This window comes from Balaenoptera acutorostrata, chromosome 5, assembly GCF_949987535.1.
Source record: "Balaenoptera acutorostrata chromosome 5, mBalAcu1.1, whole genome shotgun sequence".
NCBI lineage: Eukaryota > Metazoa > Chordata > Mammalia > Artiodactyla > Balaenopteridae > Balaenoptera > Balaenoptera acutorostrata.
In genome coordinates, this window is record NC_080068.1 from 93,445,721 (window position 1) to 93,454,880 (window position 9,160).

The window sequence follows — 9,160 nt, forward strand, 5'->3', positions numbered from 1 at the left end:
CCAAATCCTTTTGGCTGAGTCCCTCAACGGAGAAAGATGTAAGTTAGTGACCTTTGTGCTTTATTACAATTAATAGCCCTTAACATTCAGATTGCCCCTCATTCCCAATTTCATTCTCAGCAATTAGTGACTGCCCTCATTAATTAGTTATTTTACAGAGTACTTTCTAAGAGGCAGGCTCCATTTTATGGATAAGGAAACTGAGGCCCCCAGAGACTAAACAAATTCCCTGAATTTCCACATTAAGTCTGGGGTGAGCAGAAAGTGGGGTGTGGCAGTGTTTTAGTCCATAAGTCATGCTGGGTCAGTTTTATTATTAACATGGAAACTCTTATGTATGCAGTGGTACTAGAATATTGTCACATGATTTTCAACAGGGACACCAACATTTGGTGACATCTAGTTATTAATAATCAGAAGTTATATCATCTAGGACAATGACAGTGATAAAAATGATAACCATTAAGTAATAATAAAAGTCAATTATTTAATGCTTTTAACTTTTCAGACTTTCACATCAATTTCTTTCTCATGATACTTACTATATCCTTACGAATTTAGGAACGATAGTCATTCTTATCCCTATTTTATAAGTGAGCTAAAAAGACAGTTTTGACTGCTTCTCAAATGTTTAGAAGCCATGCCTCCTTCATGTATTCAATAAGATTCTCATTTTTTAATTTATTCATACTTAGCAAATACTTGTATCAACTATGTGCCAAATATTATTACAGGCTCTAGATCTACTTTGATGAATGAAATAGACAGTCTTAGATCTTGTGGATCTCACATTTCAGTAGGGAAGACAGGAAATAAACAAGTAAAGAAATGTATATTTGCAAATTGAGTGAAGAGATAGGAAGGGTTTAGATGTAATATTAAAAAAATGTCAGCAAGAATTCTTCTTAGATAAGATAGATAATCAGGGGAAACCTCTCCGAGAAGATTATGTTGAAAGCTTAGACCAACACTGAGAAGAGAATAGCCGTACAAAGCACAGGAGAAAGTATTTACATGCAGAGGTAATAACGTGTATGAACGTCTTGAAAAAGGAAGCATTTAACATGGAGGAGACACTGAAAGAAGGCCAATGTCTCTGGAGCATAAGATTGATGGTGTAAGAGGTGGCTGAAGGAGTAGGCAGGGGCCATATGATTCATATTTAGATTATAGAAAAGAGTTTGGCTTCATTCCAAGTAGCAAAAGATGGCAATGGAAGTTTTAAACAAAAGAGTGATATGATCAAAATTATGGGTTAGGAAAGAGCATCGTGGCTATAGTGTGGGGAATAGACTGATGGTTAGGTGGGCTGGAGAGGGCAGAAGAGTGCAAGCAGGGAAACACTGAGAGGAAAGCTTTTATTGTGGTCTAGGACAAGGGTGATGTTGGTGTTGATAGTAGAGATGGGACAGATTCAAAATATATTTTTGGAAGTAAAACCAATGAGACTTTAAATGGATTCAATGTTGGGTAGGGAAAAAGAAGCAATTATGGATGACTTCCAGTCTCTGGCATTAGCAACTGATAGATGTCAGAGCCCCTTACTGGCAACAAAAAGGAAAAATATCCAGGTTCCAGATTTCAGGAGAGAACAAGTGTTCAACTTTGAACAGACAAGGTTGGGAGTGAAAATATGTAATTGCGTATGGATCTGGGGTGTAGAGGGATGGCACTCTTGATATTATGAATTTGAGAGTCATCTACATAAAGGTAGCATTCTAAGTCATGGGAATGGAAGAGATCATTTACTGAGAGACTATAAGAATGAAAAAAGAGGGTTGAGGACAAAATCCTGCATTTTTACATGCATTTATTATCTCTTATGCCATAATCACATACTTAGCAAGTCAAATTGACTACTTATTTATTTATTTGTTTCTCAATTTAGTTGTAGTAGATAATAAGATCTACCTTGGGGCACGGCTGGGAGAAGAGAAATAGAAAGTCACGTGATTAGCGCAATAATTACTATGTAGAAGGAACAGAATTAATAATGGGAAATTATTATTTATTTCACTAAAATATTTAATATACTACAATTTCTAATTTACTTTTTGCATTTTACAGTTATAAATTCACAATTTACAATTTTAAATTCATGGTCTATAAATTTACCTCCCCTACACACAGTGAACTCTTTAAGGCAGAGATTATTTTTTATTTATTTTTAATCCCCAATGCTTTGAACACTGCTGGGTACATTTTATATGCACAAAGAGTTTTATGAAAATATTAGAGTCTACTTTATAGTGCCAAGTAGAGAGTTCAAGTTCTAGATGTGTGTGTTAGGTGGAAATGCGTAACAACATGTTTTTAAGCATCTTTTAGATTTAACATTAAAAAATCACTGTAATTTTAAACTGGATTACCTGGCTTTAATTACATTTTAATGATTACATTTTGGAGAGGTGGAAAGGAGGTAGAACAATCAAGATCTGGTGTGTTGTGCTACAGATAACTTTCTTGCAACCTGACAAGTTTATAAGGCACCCTTGGATCCAGAGAGTTATACCCTGGTTGAACTTTCTATTCAGTTTGAGACTTGTGATGCATTTTCATTTACGTGAAGAGAATATAATGCTTCCTCCTTTTTATAAAAAGAGGGAAAACTTTGTTTTCAGTTATATGTGGAATCTAAAAAATAAAACAAACAAATATAACAAAATGAAACAAACTCACAGATACAGAGAACAGACTGGTGATTGCCAGAGTAGGGGGAAGGGGAAAATGGGTGAGAGGAATTAAAAGGTACAAACTACTAGGTATAAAATAGATAAGTTACAAGGATATAATGTACAACACAGGATATATAGCTAATATATTATAATAAATTTGCAAAGAGTATAACCTATAAAATATTGAATTACTATGTTGTACAACTGAAATTAATATAATATTGTAAGTCAGTTATACTTTAATTAAAAAATACTTCAAATTTTTAGTAGATCAATTTATAAAGGAGCATTTTAAAAGAGCTTTATCTTGAGTAACAAACCTGTGGCATAGCCTGCCATGCTTAGGCTTGTATCAATCTTCCATATTATATTTTAAATGCGAAATTTCAAATCAGCGTGAGTTCCATCTTATCCATTCTTTGATTCCAGAAAAAAATGTCCTAGAATAAAAGTCTAAATAACCCACACATGGAAAATCATAAGTCCTCAGGAAAATTTTAAAGTGAAAAGACTTTTAAAAATCACATCTGAAATATCTTATGTAACAAACATGCTTGATTTGTGAAATATTAAACTAACAAGAGCATAATTTTCCCCTCCTGAACGTAAAATTTCTGGGAAACTGAGAGACCATAGTGTCTGGCACAGCCATGGCTGTGAGCAGCAGGAGTGACAGGGGAATTCAGTGGTTGGACCATCAGAGGAGTCAGTTTTTTGGCAGAGAGATGCTTAGCCTGGCACCTGCAGGGAGCTCATTGGAACTCACCTGGATATCCTTTGTACTAAAGGAGCAAACTTGCAGTATCTACTGAAAATTTTAGCAGTTTATTTGTCCTTTTTGTTCAATATGTGTCATTTAACAGAGCCGTTTTGGTGGAGGTCAAGGATGGTTCAAGAACCTGGAACGGGGTAAGGTTTGTGGTGAGACTCAGTCATAGGTAGTATCATAGGTATGGAGTGAAGCACAAGGGTGAGGTGAGGTTGACTTCTGTGCATACTACTTGATAATAATTATAATGAAACATAAAGTTTAATAATTGTAGCTTACAGAGTATTCCTAAAATAATTTAGTAAAACTACACAATTGTTCAATTTTCACCTGGCAACTGACATTTGTCATTGCTTATTTATTTATTTATTTTTAAAAGATTTATCTTATTTTTTAAAATTTATTTTATTTTTGGCTGTGCTGGGTCTTTGTTGCTGTGCGTGGGCTTTCTGTAGTTGCGGCGAGCAGGGGCTACTCTTCATTGAAGTGTGCAGGCTTCTCATTGTGGCAGCTTCTCTTGTTGCTGAGCATGGGGTCTAGGTGCGTGGCTTCAGTAGTTTTGGCACATGGGCTCAGTAGTTGTGGCACGTGGGCTTCAATAGCTGTGGCACACGCAGAGCGCAGGCTCAGTAGTTGTGGCTCATGGGCTTAGTTACTGTGCGGCATGTGGCATCTTCCTGGACCAGGGATTGAACCCGTGCCCCCTGCATCAGCAGGCGGATTCTTAACCACTGCATCGTCAGGGAAGCCCATGTCATCATGTATTTAAATACTTTCAAAAATGTCATTTTCCACGTGGTAGAAATATTAAAAATTTAAAATAAAACTGTTAGACCATGCTTTAAATTTTTCCAATAAAATTTAAGTACAATAATAATAATAAATACTTATCACCATTCATTTAAAACACATGAACAACTTTATTCTTTTAAATAAAGTGGTAAATTTTATTTTATTTTTTAAATTATTTTTTATTTTTCTGGCCGTGCCGCGTAGCATGCAGGATCTTGGTTCCCAGACCAGGGATCGAACCGTGCCCCTTGCAGTGGTAGTATAGAGTCTTAACCATCGGACTGCCAGGGAAGTCTCATTAAAACACATGAACAACTTTAAATAAAATAAAATTCTTTTTACTCTTCAAACTAGTATTTTTTAGTCTACTTTCTCTGAATAATTTTATCCTAATTTCATGTGTTTTGTGCTTGAAAAACTTTATAGATCACCTGAACATACTTCTCTACAATAAACCATGTATATAAATTGAGATTTAATTTTTTAAATGTTTCCTGTAACCATAAGACTGTTAAGTGTTAAAATTACCTTCCACATTAAGTTACGGTAATTGTCTTAAGTACACCATTGATCAAAACAATATGTTATATTTCAAAAATGATCAATAATCATTAAGTATAAAAGTAATAGTTTATTGGAAATTCATCTCTTAATGAGATAGATGTCTTTTTATTCTTTCATTGGCTCATATCTATGAATGAATATTACTTATTGCTAGAATCATATAGTTACTGCATAAATTCTGCTCCTATTTTTGTTTTTTATAGATGTAAGCACTAAGAAATCATATTCACATAAATAAGGGGATGGGAATGGAAGGAGCAATGTTACTCAATTCTTTGATCTTCTTCAGAGATATATGCCAGAATTCGCATAGTCATCTAGCATCATAAATTATTTTTAATCTATTAGCTGACAAGTCCTCCTTAGTTTTGCTGAAAGTAAAGAATTAGAAACCACCTAGCTTTCAGAAAAAAATTTTTCACCTAGTTATTATTAGATTCATTCCATTTTTCAGCATCTTCACCAGTATGTGTCCCTTTGTTTGGTGTCATAGAGTTTCATACGGGGTATTTTACCAGAGGTAGACTCCTGGATTGGTGGGAGCTATGCCTTTCTATCTTAAACAAGAAGAAAAGAGGTTTTAGTTAAAGTAGGTGGAAAGTTTAAAAAATTGCATGATATCTTTAACATTCTCAAGGGGACTAATTTTATATAAGAGTACTTAAGGAAGTTGGGCACTCAGAACTCTTGGAAAGTCTTCATATAACAGCAGGCGTACATGAAGCAGAAATACCACAGACTGAAGCCCCTAGTGTAGCCCCTTACCATTAGCCTCATATCATAACAGCCTGGCAAGAACATCTTCCACTTATTACTACCTGATTTATATATTCGTGTGTTATATGGAAATTAGTTACCTATGGGATATAGATATATGCATTGTAAAGGGTAGATAGTAGTCAAGTATGTAAAAATAGACCAACATACTAAAATGTGTTAGCAGGGAGAGATTATATTAGGGGGGGAATAGGGTAAAGAAAGTCTATAAGGATGGTAACTGGTACATTTGATACAGTTCCACATCTGGGTATCTATCGTTTTTATTTTTTTCTTTTTTGGCCGCGCTGTGCAGCATGCAGGATTTTATTTCCCCGGCCAGGGATCGAACACGTGCCCCCTGCAGTAGAAGTATGGATTCTTCACCACTGGACTGCCAGGGAAGACCCTGGATATCTATCTTAATAAAAAATATGCTAAATAAGGATAATATTTTTGCAAAACAAATATTTATTGCAATATTGTTTACAATGGTGAATAAATGAAACTAACTTAAATACTAGCTCATGATATACTGATTTAATAAATATGGCACAATACTTCAAGGTATATTTTCCAGGTATTAAAATTATGCTTTATGAAGATTATGGAATAAACTCAACAAATTTTTGCTATGTTACTTAATTTATACAAATTAATTTGTTTATGCAAAATTCAATGTCAAATACAATAAAAACTAGGAGAAAAGTATGCATATGAGGAAAGACAAGGAAAATACATGAAGGTAATAATTATCTTGGATTTATATGTTTGTGTGTTTTTTCTCCCTTTTCCTCAAATAGAGGAAATGTGATTATATTGAACTTGTGATTATATTTCTTCTTTGAAGGTGTGTATATATTATATACAGACAAGTATTATAAGTAACTATATATAAATATATAGTTATATCATTTATTATATTAATTTATTTTATAATAAATGTACATATTTTATTAATTTTTAAAAGTAATACATGCATGTAGTAAAATGGCCAAACAGATCAAAAAAATTTTAAACTTACAAAATTAAAATATTTTTAAAATTTTTGTCCAGTTTTATTGAGATATAATTGATACACAGCACTGTATAAATTTAAGATGTGCAACATAATGATTTGACTTACTTATATTGTGAAATAATTACTACAATTAGTTTAGTTAACGTCCATTATCTCCTATAGATACAAAAAAAGAAGATAAAAATTTAAAAAATATTTTTCCTGTGATGAGAATTCTTAGGAGTTACTTTGTTCAACTTTTTTTTTAAAATTTATTTTATTTCATTTATTTATTTTTGGCTGAGTTGGGTCTTTGTTGCTGCACATGGGCTTTTTCTAGTTGCAGCGAGCGGGGGCTACCCTTCATTGCAGTGTGCGGGCTTCTCGTTGCGGTGGTTTCTCTTGTTGCAGAGCAGTGGGTCTAGGCGCGCAGGCGTTTCAGTAGTTGTGGTATGCAGTCTTCATGAGTTCTGGCTCGCAGGCTCTAGAGCACAGGCTTAGTTGCTCTGTGGCCTGTGGCATCTTCTCAGACCAGGGATTGAACCCATGTCCCCTACATTGGCAGGTGGTGGATTCTTAACCACTGTGCCACCAGGGAAGTCCCTCAACTTTCATATGCATGTGTATGCGTATATATATGTATATATATATATCATACTACAGTGTTAAATACAGTTACCATGTTGTACTTTACACCCCTAGTGCTTATTTATCTTATAACTGGAAGTTAGTAACTTTTGACCATCTTCATCCAATTCCCCCTACCCCTACTCTCTGCTTCTGGAAACCACAAATCTGATCTCTTTCTCTATGTCTGAGTTTGTTCATCTGCTTGGTTTTTTTTTTGTTTGTTTAGATGTCACATATAAGTGAAATCATATTGTATTTATTTTTCTCTGACTTATTTCACTTAGTATAATGCCCTCAAGTTCCATCCACTTTGTTGCAAATAGCGGGATTTCCTTCTTTTTCGTGGCTAAATAATATTACACAAATACTTTATCCATTCATCCATTGATGGACACTTAGCTTGATTCCATGTCCTGGCTATTGTAAATAGTGCTGCTATGAACATGGGGATGCAAATATCTCTCTCTTCAACATAGTGTTTTAGTTTCCTCTGGATATATTCCCAGAGGTGGAATTGCTGGATCTTATGGCAGTTCTATTTTTAATTTTTTGAGGCATCTCCATACTGTTTTTCACACTGATTGTACCAGTTTACAATCCCACCAACAGTAAACAAGGGTTTTTTTTCCTCCACATCCTCACCAGCATTTATCTCTTTTCTTTTTGATGCTAGGCATTATAACAGGCATGAGGTGATATCTCATTGTGGGTTTGATTTGCATTTCTCTAATGATTCGTAAAAACTTACAAAAAATTATTTTTTATTTCAATTCAGCTTTCCAGGGCTTAACAACCATTGACTACTATTTGTATATACTTCTAGAAACTTTCTATGAAGATACACAAACATCAATGCATATATGCATAAATGAGAAGATGGTGATCACATGCTTTTACATAAATAAATTCAGTTTTGGGGCAAAACTCATTTTCTTACAGCTGTAGAACTCATGGTAACTTGTTTCTGAAAGCCAACAAGATCATCTCTGATTTCAGGGAAAGCCTAAGCCCTCTTTTAAAGGCTTTCCACTTGCTAAGTCAGGACTGTCCAGGATAATTTCCCTGTTGATTAAATTCAACTTATTTGGGGTTTTAATTACATCTGCAAAATTCCTCTATAACTGTATTATAATGTAACCTACTCAAGGGAGTGGGACCCATTACTCTTGCCATATAATGTAACTTAATCATGAACATAACACCAGGGGGCAGAGATTATGGGGCCATATTGGAACTCTGCTTACCATAGTCTCTATAAGAGATGTTGGGAACAATAAGCATAACGACTTGAAAGAAACACGTGAAAGGAATCCACAGTGTTCTAACCTCAAGTTGGTGCAGAGAAAAATAAGCAAACAAACACACACACACACACTTACAGTTAAACATGGGGTGATAAGTGCAAAAATAGAAGCATGTATAAGGCACCATGGTAGTTCAGAAAAAGGAGCCCCAGTTCTTTCTGGAAAGGGAAAAATCAGAGAAAGCTTCCTAGGAGAGGTATTTCTTGAAGGATGAATAAGATTAATAAGATAAACAAATACAGAACAGATACACAAAGTGAGGAATGATGATCAACAGATAAATATCTTTGACATTTACGTAATAGTATATATATTTAAAATAGTTTGATATTTTATTCATTTTGGACTTTTGCATTTATTTTTTTAAAGATTGCATTATAACATTACTTACCTTGATTACTGATTTTTTTTTTTTTTTGGTGTCTTCTTAAATTCCACATCTGAGGCAAAAGCCTCACCCTCCTCAAACTAGTCCTATCCCTGAGCATCAAATAATAGAAATATGCAAGGAACTGCAATTATTAAGGTATTGCTGAAGTACAAGGTAAGAGTAGGAGAATTGAAGGGAGGGAAGCTAGAAAAACTGGCTGGGGTAAGATGATGAAAGGTCTTGTTTGTTCTCTGAAGATAATCTCCAAAGACTTTACCCTGAGGATCACAGGGATGAGTC